General features: G+C 37.4%; 1 pseudogene; it reads right to left on the bottom strand.

Moving 5' to 3' along the window:
• LOC110256549 lies at positions 706-14,553 on the bottom strand (annotated as a pseudogene).

Below are 14,845 nucleotides of genomic sequence, written 5' to 3'. Positions count from 1 at the left end.
TGCAATGGAATATTTATTACTCATCCATAAAAATAATGAAATAATGCCATTTAAAACAACATGCAAGGACCTAGAAATTATCATACTAAGTGAAGTTAGACAGTGAAAGACAAACATATCACCTATATGTAAAATCTAAGAAAAAAACAGTACATAAATCAACTTATTGGCAGAGCGGAAACAGACTCAGAGACTTTTTGAAAAACTTATGGTTACTGAAGGGGACAGGTAGCAGGGTAAGGGGATGGACTCGGGGTTTGGGATTAGCATATGCACATTGAGGTATGTGGATCTGCTGTATAATACAGAGAACTCTACTCAGTATTCTGTGATAATCTATGGGGGGAAAGAACTTGAGAGAGAATGGATATGTGTATATGTATGACTGGGTCATTTTGCTGTACAGCAGAATTTACCACAACCTTCTAAATTAACTAGAGTTAAGTAAAACTTTAAAAAAAACGAACCATAATGTAAACTATGGATTTGGGGTGATTATGATGTGTCAGTGTAGCTTCATCAATTGGTGATAAATATGTCATCTAGTGAAGGGATGCTGATAATGGGAGAGGCTATGCAAGAGGCAGGGGCAAATCGGAAATCTTTATATCATCATTTTAAATTGGCTGTGAATCTGAAACTGCCCCAAAAAATAGTCTTAATTTTTAAAAGTAGATAGAAATACCCAAGATGTTTCAAATCAGTTTAAAGATTTCTGATACCTGAATTAGACATAAGATTTTATTAAATTTAAATTTAAAGTAGTTAAATGAAATTAAAAATTCAGTTTCTCTTTCTAACTAGCCTCATCTCAAGGGCTTGAAAGCCACATGTAGTTGGTGGTGATTGCATTGGACAGGACAAATATGGAAGGATGAGTATATAGATATAGGCGTAGGGACAAGGATAGGGTTGTGGACACGTCACAGATGATCATCCCCCATGACAGTATCATATCAGTTCTTCCTAACTTTATCTATAGGTTCAGCACAATCCAAATAAAAATCTCAATGGTTATTTTGCAGATACTGACAAAGCGACTTTAAAGTTTATGCAGAGAGGCAAAAGAGCCAAAATAGTCAACAACACAGTATTGAAGAACAAAGCTGGATGATTGACACTACTCAATTTCAAGACTGTACTTACGACAGAGGTACAGTCACACCTCAGGGATATTGTGGGTTTGTGCCAAACTAACACAATAAAATGAAAGCATCAATAAAATGAGTCACACAATTTTTTTGGTTTTCCAGTGCATTTAAATTTATTTTTTTTTTAATTAGATAAAAAGTTAAAAAATTAGAAAATTGAAAGCAAACAAAAAAATTTATGTTCACACTATGCTGTAGCCTAAGCATGCAATGACATTTTGTCTAAAAAAATACATACCTTAATTTAATAATACCTTTTTGCTAAAACATTCTAACCATAGCCTGAGTCTTCAGCAAGTCATAGAAGGTCTTGCCTCTATGTTGATGGCTGCTAACTCATCAAAGTAGTGGTACTGAAGGTTGGGGTGATATGGCCATTTCTCTCTCTCTGTTCTTTTTTTTTTTTTTTTTTTTTTTTTTGGTCTTTTTAGGGCCATACCCATGGCATATGGAAGTTCCAAGGCTAGGGGTTGAATTGGAGCTGTGGCCACCAACCTACACCACAGCTACAGCAATGCCATATCTGGGTTGCGTCTGCGACCAACACCACAGCTCACAGCAATGCCAGACCCTTAACCCACTGAGCAAGCCCAGGGATTGAACCCACAACCTCATGGTTCCTAGTCGGATTCATTTCTGATAGCATTTTACACACAGAACTTCTTTCATAATTGGGGTCAGTTCTCTAAAACCCTACCACTGCTTTATCAACCAAGTATAATACTCTATATTCTTTGTTGTCATTTCAACAATATTTACATCATATTCACCAGGAGCAGGTTCCATCTCAAGCAACTACTGTCTTTGCTCACCCATAAGAAGAAACTCCTCTTTGTGGGATGACAGAAATTCAGTTACATCTTCAGACTCCACTTCTAATACTAGTCCTCTTGCTATTTCCACCATATCTTTGGTTACTTCTTCCATGGAAGCCTTGAACATCTCAAAGTCATCTATGAGGATTGGAATTCAAATTGATAATGTTGATACTTGACTTCTTCCCATGAATCATGAATATCCTTCATGGCATCTAGAATTGTGAATGCTTTCCTAAGGGTTTTCAATTTTCTTTTCCAAGATCCATCATATCTATGGAAGCTATAGCCTTGCAAAATGTGTTTCTTAAATAATAAAACTTGAAAGTCAGAGTTCCTGTCATGGCGCAGTGAAAACGAATCCGACTAGGAATCATGAGGTTGCGGGTTCCATCCCTGGCCTCACTCAGTGGTTAAGGATTCAGTGTTGCTGTGAGCTGCAGTGTAGGTTGCAGATGTGGCTCAGATCCTGCATTGCTGTCGCTCTGGCGTAGGCCAGCGGCTACAGCTCCGATTTGACCCTTAGCCTGGGTACCTCCATATGCTGCAGGTGCGGCCCTAAAAAGACAAAAAAAAAAAAAAAAGCTAAAATTACTCTTTGATCTATGGGCTACAGAATGGATCATGTGTTAGCGAGTACAGAAACAACATGAATCTCATTGTCCATCTCCCTCAGAGCTCTTGAATTACCAGGTGCTTTGTCAATGAGATGTTGTTCTTTGAAAGAAATCTTTTTTTCTGTAGAGTGGGTCTCAACAGTGGAATTAAAATATTCAGTAATCTATGCTGTAAACAGATGTTCTATCATCCAAATTTGTTATTCCATTTATGGAGGACAGGCAGGGTAGATTTAGCATAATTCTTAAGGGCCCTAGGATTTTCAGAATGGTAAATGATCATTGACTTCAACATAAAGTCATCAGCTGTGTTAAACCCTAGCAAGAAAGTCAGCCTGTCCTGTGAAGTTTGAAGCCAGGCATTGGCTTCTCTCTAGCTCTGAAAGTACTAGCTGGCATCTTCTTCCAATAGGAGGCTGTTTCATCTACTTTGAATATCTGTTGTTTAGTGCCACCTTCGTGAGTTCTCTTAACAGGATCTTCTGGATGACTTGCATGGCTTCAATACCAGCATTTGCTACTTCACCTGGCATTTTTATATCATGGACACTGCTTCTTTCCTTAAACCTCATGAACCAACCTCTGCTAGTTTCAGACTTTTCTTCTGAAACTTCCTCACCTCTCTCAGCCTTGATAGAATTGAAGAGAGTTAGGGCATTGCTCTGGATTAAACTTTGATTTAAGGGGATGTTGTGGCTGGTTTGATCCATCCAGACCACTCAGATTTTCTCCTTATCAGCGGTAAGGCTGTTTCACTTTCTTATCATTGGTGTGTTCATTGGAGCAGAAATTTTAATTTCTTTCAAGAACTTTTCCTTTGCCTTCACATCTTGGCTAATTTTTTGGCACAAAGGGCCTAGGTTTCAGCCTATCTTGGCTTTCCACATGCCTTCCAAACCAAGCTTAATCACTTTTAGCTATTGATTTAAAGTGAGGGACATTCAACATTTCCTTTCACTTGAGCACTTATGGGCCAGTGTGGGGTTATTAATTGGCCTAAGTTCAATATTATTTTGCCTCAGGGAATCAGGAGGCCCAAGAAGAAAGATGGAGAAATAGCCAGTCAGTGGAGCAATCAAAACACACACAAGAGGAGACCAAGATGGCAATGTAGAAGTAAGCTGGGCTCACCTCCCTTTGCAAACACATCAAAACTACAACTCCATAAAGAGAGACTCTCACTGAGATTAACCTGGGAACTGGCAGAATGGCTCCTCTACAACCAAAGCTGTAAAGAAAAGTCCACATAGAGTTTGGTAGGAAGAGAGGAAAAATGGGAGCTGTACCCTTAGCAGGGTACCCAGAAGAGGAGGGGGGATATCATAGGTTCTCAGAACCTGTCTGGGGAACAAGGGATTTAAGCCACTTCAGGACCTAAGGCCAGGGGTTCAATGTCAGGAAGGCTTGCCCTCATAGTTGGTTTGGAAATCAGTGGGGTTAACCGGAGGGCTCTAAGAAACCTAGACTCTACTCTTGAAGATCACTTGCTCAGACTTGCTGACTCACAGCATGGAGACAGCAGATTGAAAATTGCCTTGAGCTTTGGCTGGCCTGCCAAGACCACCCCAACCAGCCCCCAGCTTGTGCAGGACTCTTGATCCAGCCCCTTTTGCTCCATCACTGCTCCCCACTAAGGTGGAGGTTACTACGGCCAACAAGAGTGTGCAAATTCGGAGGAAACAGAGACAGCTGGGCCCCCAGCTCTGCCTCTGACCAGGGTGGAGGCAGCCAGGAGGGAGAGAGACTAGCTTCAGGGTGGAGCCCACCACTTTCAGAGTGCCTGTCCCTATGCACACTTGGGAGGGGGCCGGGACAACTCAGTGCTGTGGCACCAACCTCTTTCACCACAACCCATTCTCTTAAGGTTTGCACACTGGGGTAAAAAGTGACAGCATCACAAAATTGCAGCCCCAAGCTCTCAAGCCACAGTCATGCCCCAAGCCAAGGCAAAGACTGCCATCACACCAGGGAGAAGCCTAACTCCCTCAGGGCTCCTGCTGCAGCCCCTTGTGCCCAACCACCCCTGATAGACCAAGGACAGCCACTGAATGTAAGGGGATTGCACCTGGCCCTGGATTCCCTCCAGCTCCAGCCCTACCTCTCACCAAGGCAGTGGCTGCCAGCACACCCCAAGGGAAGATGCTCATTTCAAATCAACATTCCCTCCAAAGCCATGGGGCGCACACAGACTGTTTAGGGATGCTCCCACAAAAGGACATGACTTCAAGACCAGGAAAGGGTACTCTTTCACTTAATTTCATAGAGACAGAGAAAGTTAACTGCGTGTTTCTAGGAATTTATCTGTTTCTTCTAGGTTGTCTAGTTTGTTGTCATATACAACTGTTCATAGTAGTCTCTTATGATTCTTTATATTTATGTGGTATCAGTTGTAATTGTAGTGAATTAGAAAAAGAAAAACAAAAAAAAACCCCTAAAGCCAGCAGAAGGAAGGAAATTTCTTCTCTTTCATTTTTAATGTTATTTATTTGGAGCTCATTTTTTTCCTTTTTTTGTCTTATTAGGGCCGCACCTGAGGTATATGGAGGTTCCCAGGCTAGGGGTCCAAGTGGGGCAGCTGCCAGCCTATACCAGAGCCACAGCAATGTCAGATCCGAGCTGTGTCTGTGACCCACACCACAGCTCAGGGCAATGCTGATCCTTAACCCACTGAGTGAGGCCGGAGATCAAACCTGCCTCCTTATGGATGCTAGTTGGATTTGTTAACCGCTAAGCCACGACAGGAACTCCAGACCCCATTTTTTTCTTGATGAGTCTGACTGAAAGTATGTTTTTTTACAGTCTCTATTTCCTTTATTTTCACTGATCTCTATTATTCAACTTTGGGCTTCATTTGTTCTTTTTCCAGGTTTTTTAGGTGTACGTTAAATTATTTGAGATTTGTCTCTTGAGGTATTGTTATGAACTTCCCTCTTAGAACTACTTTTGTTGCATCCTATAGGTTTTAGAATGTTGTTTTCCATTCTCATTTTATTTACCTTTTGATTTCTTAATGACCCATTTGTTGTTTAGTAGAATGTTGTTGAGTCTCCAGGTGATTTTAATTTTTGCTTTTCTTCTTACAACTGATTTCTAGTTTCATACCATTGTAGTTGGAAAAGATGTTTGATGTAATTTCAATTTCCGTAAATTCATTGAGGCTTGCCTAGCATTTGCTTTATCCTGGAGAATGTTCGATGTACATTTGAGAGGAATGTATATGTTGTTTCTTTTGGATGGAATGTTTTATAGATATCTATTAAGTCCATCTTGCCTAATGAATCATTTAAGATCAATTTTTCTTTATTAATTTTCTGTCTGGATGATCTATGCATTGATGTAAGTGGGATATTAAAGTCCCCTACTATTACTACATTGCTATTAATTTCTTCATTTAGTTCCATTAATATTTGCTTTATATATATGTATGTGCTCTTATGTTAGGTGAATAAATATTTACAAATGTTACATCCTCTTGTTGGATTGACCCGTTTATCATTATATAATGCCCTTCTTTGTCTTTTGTTAGTCTTTTTTTTCAAAGTCTATTTTATCTAGTATAAATATTGCTACACCAACTCTCTTTTTGTTTCCATTTGCATGGGATATAAGTGAGTGTCTTGTAGGCAACATATAGATGAGTTTTGATTTTGGATTCATTCAAACACCCTATGTCTTTTAATTGGAAAACTTAGTCCCTTTACATTTGATAGGTGTGTACTTATTGCTCTTTTGTTTGTTGTTTTCTGGGTTGTTTTGTGGTTTCTTTTTCTTCTCCTCTTCCCTTGTGATTTGATGACTTTCTTTAGTGTTATATTTAAATTCCTTTCTCATATATTTTTATATATCTGTTATAGGTATTTGCTTGGTAGTTACTATAAGGTTCACATACAATAACATATCTGTTTACATATATATGTAAACTTCAGTTTTAATGCTTTCTAAAAGCACTACATTTTTACTCTCCTTCCCATATTTTATGTCTCTGAGTCATATTTAACACCTTTTTATATTGTGTATTCCTTCAATATTATTTATTGTATTTAACTGTTTACTATTGTACCTATTTATTATTGTACTTATAGTTAATTCTATCTTCATTTTTTAACCTTCATACTAGTTTTGTAAATGGTTAATCCTCTGCCTTTACTATTTATTTACCAATACTAGTGAGTTTTTCTTTCATATAAATTCTTATTTCTATTTAAGGACTTTCCTTTTGAGCTTGAAGAAGTCTTTTCAACATTTCTTGTAAGTATGGCTTAGTGGTAATAAACTCCTTTAGCTTTTGAAAACTCTATCACTCCTTCAATTCTGAGTGAAAATTTTGCCAGGTATTGCAGCAAGTTTTTTTCTTTGAGAACTTCTAATATATGTGCCGCTCCCTTCTGACCTGGAATGCTTCTACTGAAAAATCAGCTGATATTCTTATGGGTGTTCCCTTGTATGTAACTAGTTCTTTTTTTCTTTCTGCTTTTGATATTCTTTCCTTTTCTTTAAATTTTAACATTTTATTTGTAATGTGTCTTGGTGTGGATCTCTTTGAGTTTATCTTGTTCAGGACTCTCTGTTCTTCCTGGATCTGGATGTGTTTTCTTTCCCAGGTTAGTGTGGTTTGCAATCATTATTTCTTCAAATACCTGTTCTGCCCCTTTCTCATTCTCTTCCCCTTCTGGGACCCCTATAAAGCAAATGAGTACATTTGATGTTTTCCCACAGGCCCCTTAGCCATCATCATTTTTAAAATTCTTTTTTCTTTTTGTTGTTCTATTTGGGTTATTTCCACTACCCTGTCTTTCAGGTTACTGATTTATTCTTCTACTTCATCCAGTCTGCTATTGAATCCTTCTCATGAATTTTCAGTTTTGTTACTGTATTCTTCAGTTCCGTTACTTCTGTTTGATACATTCTTATATTTTCTGTCTCTTATTGAAGACTGTGTTCAATTCATTCTCCTCTTGAGTCAGGTGTGGATTTTCATGACGATTTTGAACTCTTTAGTAGTTGAACTGCTTTTCCTCATTTCATTAAGGTTTTTCCTGGGTTTTTAATCTTATTTCTTTATTAGGAACATGTTTCTTTGTTTCCTCTTTTTGCTTAACTCTCTGAATTTGTTTCTATGTATTATGCAAACATCCATCTCTCCTTTCTTGAAGGAGTGGCTCTGTGTAGGAGATGAACCTTATCATTTAACCTTGTCCTATTTTTTGGTTGTCTCTCAAATTGTCATTTTAATTGTTTCATATCTATAGGGCCCAGAAATGCAATCCACTTTGGTCACCTGAGTCTATCACTCAAGAGTCATTACCTGTGTAGGCTACATGTGACCCTGATTCTGTTGGGCCACACAAGCAGCATGGGCGAATAGGACTGCTCTCCTGCAATGTTTGGCAGTGCCACATAAAAATGTCACTATTATTAAACTCCATTCAAGGAACACTAAAATATACAATTGGACAATAAAACAAAATGGGAAAGGAAAAAGCAACACTGTTATTATTTTCAGATGATGTGGTTATCTATCTAGAAAACACAAGAAAAACATAATAAAATGCTACTAAATTGGAAAAATGTTCAGTAGAATGATTAGTTACAAAGACGTACAAAAAAGCTATAAATGTTTATGGCAATAATGAGGGGAGAACATTTATAATAATGACAACAATATAAAGTACCGAGGCATAAATTTAACAAGAAGTACAGAAAACTATGGAGCATGATAATGTGAGAAAAAAGAATCTGTACATGTATGTATAACTGGGTCACCATGCTGTACAGTAGAAAATTGACAGAACAGAGTAAACCAGCTATAATGAAAAAAATAAAAAACATTATATTAAAAAATAAAATAAAATTCTACTGAGCAATATGAAAGAAAGCAAAAGTAAACATTCTATATACTTAAACGACAAAATATGTTAAAATGTCATTTCTTCCCAAAATATAATATAATTTTTAATTTTAGGGAGAGTTGGCAAGGAATTTGAGAAAATTGTTATAAATTCCATGTGGAAGAATTGCTTTAAAAACTAGTATTGGATGATTTGCTTTACCATATATTGAAACATACTATGAAGCCATATAATTTTTAAATAGGTACAAAAAAGACAAAAATGAGTCAGTGGAGTGAAACAAATTTCAAGAAAAAGATTAATAACTATACAATTTTAATATACTTTCACTTTTAGTAGCTTGCCTGAATTCTGTTGTTTGGAGGTAAAGTACACTTATGGTTCTATCCTCTGATCATTGATTATATATAAGGTCACTATGACCATCCTGATTTGCCTGAAACAGGCTTAGTTTATGCCTCTTATCTTGGCATAATTTTGATAGTGCTCTCTTTCATTCTCATAAGTGTCCCCTTTTAGATGATACATTTATATTGTCACCCCAGTTTTGTGTATTATTTCTAATTTTTCCCAATTATAAGCAACACTTTAACAAATATCCTAGCAGCTAAGTCTTTATACAGAATTTTTACATGACTCAATAAAGGTATATGCATATTGTAAGTTTTTTTTGTATATATTGCCTTGCCTTCCAGAAGGATTTTACCAATTTATGCTCCCGCCAGCCATTATGAGCAGAGTCATTTTTCCTAAACCTTAACAAAACTGGGGAGTACCATCATTTCAGAAAATCTTGACCAGTTTAATAAGTGAAATTTCATGTTACTGCTGTAATACAGATGGCATTATTTTGTGAGTAAAAGTGTATAGATGAATGTTCTTTCATTGCAAGGAACAGAAAATAACTCTGGGAGATCCCATCATGGCTCAGTGATTAATGAATCCGACTAGGAACCATGAGGTTGCAGGGGTGATCCCCGGCCGTGCTCAGTGGGTTAACGATCTGGCGTTGCCATGAGCTGCGGTGTAGGTTTCAGACTCGGCTCGGATCCTGCATTGCTGTGGCTCTGGTATAGGCTGGTGGCTACAGGTCTGATTCAACCCCTAGCCTGGGAACCTCCAGATGCCACGGGAGTGGCCCAAGAATGGCAAAAAGACAAAAAAAAAAAAAAAAAAAAAAAAAAAAAAAAAAAAAAAAAAGAGAGAGAAAAGAAAAGAAAAGAAAAAATAACTCTGAATATGTTAAGTCAAGAGGAACACACAGGAAGGACAATAGAGGCCCATAGGATTGATTGGAGACTGCAAAACCAGGCTTAGGCATGGACACAGGCATTTCTGGAGGTGAGGAAGCAGTAGATTAGAGAAAAGATCAGGGTAACAGTAGTTTGGGGCTTATCTATGCCAACAACTGCTGTGTGACCTTGCTTGCCCTCCCTGCACCACCATTACTTCTGGTGGAAAAGGAAGAGATTGGACTAGACAATTTTGAAGGTTTTTTTTTTTAAGTTTATTATCTGTGACTGTGAGAACAAGTATAGAAAAACTTCATTCCTGGAAGACGGGAAATAATACCATGATATATACTTCTGCTTGATAATTCATGTTCTCCTCTATTAAATTATCCACTCCTCAAAAAGTTACAGTAGGAACTATGAATTTTACCACCTTTACAAAGTATCCCCTCAGTAGCAAAAGTGATAGAAACTCTCTGAACTTTAGAACTGATAAATGAAGGAACAGGTCTTAGAATTCTTTCCCAAGAAGAGAATTACTCCCAGCTTAGAATTCATGGGAGTCCACACTTTCAGCATGAATAAATATATACCTGTATCATTTCCTCCTCACCTTCCAAATTTTAACTTGAAAGGATCAGTTAATAATGGGAGGTCACAGTGTGTGTATAGCAGGGAGTTGCACTCACTGGTTCTGCTCTGTTCTCAGAGTTGTAATTAAGAGGAGAGAGGTTTCTGAGGCTCTGCTCTTGGTGAAATATTGACCAGATAAACCCCAAGTTTAAGCCATAGGAAATAAATCTTTGCATTTTGGATACTTTTGCATTTTCTTTAGGAAAATTGGTATTTTATATATGGCCATAACTATTTCTTCTCCTCACTCTTGTAACTACTGTACAGAGTAATTTTGATTTTGCCCCCAGAAACTGCAGCCTCTGCAAACTGAATCTCTACATGGATTGTGTGTAGGAATATGTGTAACTCTATGCCAAGGACCCCAGAGGATGGGTAACTAATCACAATACATCTAAATCTTCAAAGTTTTGGGGGAGCACAGTGAGAGAAGAATACCACATCCAAAGTTTAATACAACAAAGCCCAATACAAGTGACCTTGGAATGGAAATATCAATACATGAGAAGGAGTTTTTTTGTGAGACTTTGAGAGGAAAATTCAAATTAGTCCTTTAAAGAGCTTTTCTGAAAAAAACTAAAAACAGATATTAATATATATTTATTTAATCTTTCTTATAGAAAAATCAGAGTTGCAGTAATGTCAATTGCTATTGCTTCTATAACAAATTTCATTGCAGCTCTCAAATTATTAATTGTCCTTCTGGATCTGATTCCAGCCTATTATAAAGTATTAGAGTATTAAAAAACTTTTAGAAAAATGGTGAAAATAAAATTACCATGTGATCCAGCAATCCCACTCCTGGGAATAAGTATAATTCCAAAGAATACATGCACCCTTATGTTCATAGCAGCACTATTCACAATAGCCAAGATTGGAAATGTCCATTGACAGAGGAATCAATAAAGAAGATGTGGTACATATATATACAATGGAATATTACTCAGTCATAAAAAAGAAGAAAAATGCCATTTGCAGCAATATGGATAGACCTAGAGATTATCATACTAAATGAAGTCAGAAAAAGACAAATATCATGTATTATCACTTATATGTGATATTCACATATTCTGTATCACATATTCCATATCATTTATATGTGGAATCCAACAGAAACAGACTCACAGAAATACTGAACAGACTTGTGGTGGCCAAGAAGGGGTGGGAATCAGGGAGGGATAGAGTGGGAGTTTGAGATTCTACTATACAGAGAATGGAAAAACAACAAAATCCTACTGTCTAGCACAGGAAACTATATTCAGTATCCTGAGATAAAACATAATGGAAAAGGATATGATAAAGATATGTGCGTGTGTTTGTATGTGTAATTGTATATATGTATACAGTTTCCTGTACAGAAAAAATTAATTCTAATTCAACTATACTTCAATAGAAAAATTAAAACTGCTAGAAAACATAGAATAGCTATATACTTTACACTAAAAACCTCAAAATTTCTGCCAAAATACCATGGTTAATTTTTCTTAAATGGATGAATCATACTCTTTCAAAAATCCTGACTTATTTATTTTTGCTACTGAGATTGGCTGCTTCTCCAGAAGTCTAAAATGAGGTTTTCATTCAGGCAGGTTAAACAACACCATTTCTTCTGGCTGAGCAAAAGTAGGGTGTTCACCTCTAACAGCATAAAAAATCGAAGATAAAATTTTAGTAAAATTTATCTGAGCCCTGCCACAACAAGCTTCCCTCCAAATTCTGCATTCCTCTTCACATGCCTCTGAAATAATTGCACAATGAGTGTGAATGGAGAGTGGGGACGTGGCTATCCCACACAGTCTGATGGCCTATATCAGGTCACATGTTATACCTACTGTCTTATGTTTCCCTAAATATTGATTAAATGACACACTTGCCGATGGAGAAGTGACCCTTCTTACCCATTCAACATCTGTCTTAAATCTCATTATTATTGAACTGAAACTATAGCCTTGGAACATTCAACATTTGTGACCACCATATAAAAACACAACCTTCCTTAGCTTAAACTGAAAGATAAACAGAAGTTAGGAAGTTCAAATGAAGCAAACTTGCCTCCAAACAGATCAAGTATCTTCCTGAGAGATTTGCTCACAAAATCTAGGACCTCAGAATCATCTATTTTAAGTAGAATAAAATTATCGACATTTTCAATTCAGAAATTAAAACCTTTGGAAAACGCATTCTGATAGATAAATTCACCTCTTTGTGAAAACAAAATACATACATATGAAGCCATTCAGGTAATGAGTGCCTGAATGCCTTCATACTTTCTCAAAGCTTTTACATCATTTCCAATTTGGAGAAATTTAGTCATTTGAGTTGAGCATTTAGGCAAAATATGAAATTATTTTAGATGTGACCAAAGAGAATAATTCTTTCAGATAAAGGAAAATTGCATTATTTTTGTTTGTTAAAAAAATTTATTTTACTGAGGAATAACTGATTTGCAATCTTTTGTTAATTTCTGTTGTACAGCAAAATGTTTCAGTTATACATATGTACATACATTCATTTTCATGTTATTTTCCATTATGATTTATCACAGGTTATTGGCTATAGTTCCCTGTGCTATACAGTAGGACCTTGTTGTTTATCCATTCTATGCATAATAGTTTCAGATTTCACATATAAGTAGAATCTAATTTAATTTTAGATTCTATATGTAAGTGATATAATATGGTGTTTTTATCACTTCACTTAGTGAAATAATCTCTAAGCCTGTCCATATTGCTGCAAATGGAGTTATTTCATTCTTTTTTATGACTGAGTAATATTCCATTGTATATATATGTACCACATCTCTTTATCCATTCATCTAGTGATGGACATTTAGGGAAAATTACATTCTTGACTAGCTTCTGATTTTTGCTTTTTCAATAAATTTCCATTAAACTTAGCAGTTCAAGTTAACAACCACGAACAAGAAACTTGTTGCACAAACCACATGACACACCTCTCTAAACAGTGAGGGGGCATTTCCTCCATATAGTGTTCCTCAAATAGATGTATAAGTCCTTCTAAAATAGCCCTATGTGGACAGAAAGACATTCACCCACCTCCCTTGTGTACCAGAGGACTGGTGGGGCAGAAGGAAGCCATGTGGGAAAACAGTTTGAGGCAGGCAAAGACTCCAAGAGAAAAGGAACAGAACTAATGGGGGCCTGCACACAGTCTCAAGAGGAGTTTCCTTCTGTTTCCATTGAGTAATGTCCTAATTTTCTTTGCTGTTGCTGTTCTGGGAGGTCACATGCTGATCCAGGCACACAGACTAAAAAGTTCTCTCTAGTAGATGCTGTCAAGATTTTTCCCTCCCCTCTCCCCATTCAATCTTGTACACTAAAGGCTGCTCTGCCTATTTCCCAAAAGTGACCAAAAAATGCCAGAGATTTAACCCTTGTGAAATCATCTCTCAGCCAATGACAACAAGGATCCAGCGGATAAATACCCAAGCATGTTCTGTGGGTTTCCCAGTATCCCCAGTGGGACTGAGCCACAGGGTCACTTGCTTGACAACGCTCCCTTCACTGGTGGTGGCCTTGACAATGCTCCCTTCACTGGTGGTGGCCTTGACAACGCTCCCTTCGCTGGTGGCCTTCTCTTTCCTATCTCATTCCCTGAGCACTGTTTCCAAGGATCACTTCCCAAATGAACACCTTGCACATGTGTCCTGTCTCAAGGGACTGCTTTTGAGTGGAAGGAAGAGGGGCAAACAGGACAGTTTTCATGCCAGCACAGAGGAGAGAGTGCAGTGGTGTTCACTCAAATTGCAGAGACAGAAACATGACAGGCATGGCTGCAACCATCTATGGAAACATAATCTACTACCCACACTTCATATGTCTGGTTGCTTGGTTATTTGTATATTGCCCCCAAATTCACTTCCTGGTTCATTTCCTGAGTTCCAATCTTGGTTTCAACAATGGTAGTTACATAAGTACGCCTGGACAGCCACCTTGCCTCTCTGTGACTGTTTCCTCATCTATAAAAATCCCTACCTTCCTCAATGGGGTTGACTACTCAATGATGTCATTATTATTATTCTCCGTTATTCTCCTGGGTCTTTTGACAGTCATGTAGGGCTATGTACGTCTTTCTTGAATGTGATCCAGAAATCAATTTGCCCTCTTCCTGTTCCAAAGGGTTAAGGGGAAGTACTTGGCCATGATCAACATCCTTGAGGGAAAGTCGCCATAAACAAGATAAATCTTGGGATCAGCAATCAGATTCACAAAGCCCAGCTGCTCCTCCATTGCCATTCTTGGAGAATTATGGTTTGGCTTGATTAAAGAAGCTATAGAGTTTTCTTAAGGAAGATGAGAGAAATTTTACCTCATCATGGTTTCCTTTAAAGATGAAGTACATACCATTGCATATTGAAGAGATGATTTAGAAAATATCTGCTGAATCCTAATTCTACCCTAATGGACAATAGGAGTGAAATGACCTCTCATAGACTCATACCAGAGGAGTAAATCAAACAGTGAGAGAATCTGGCTTGATGCCTCCAGCTTCTAAGCATTTACTTGACTGAATGAGGGGAGAGGTTTC

This window comes from Sus scrofa, chromosome 13 (assembly GCF_000003025.6).
Source record: "Sus scrofa isolate TJ Tabasco breed Duroc chromosome 13, Sscrofa11.1, whole genome shotgun sequence".
NCBI lineage: Eukaryota > Metazoa > Chordata > Mammalia > Artiodactyla > Suidae > Sus > Sus scrofa.
This window is presented reverse-complemented; position numbering and strand designations above follow the sequence as displayed.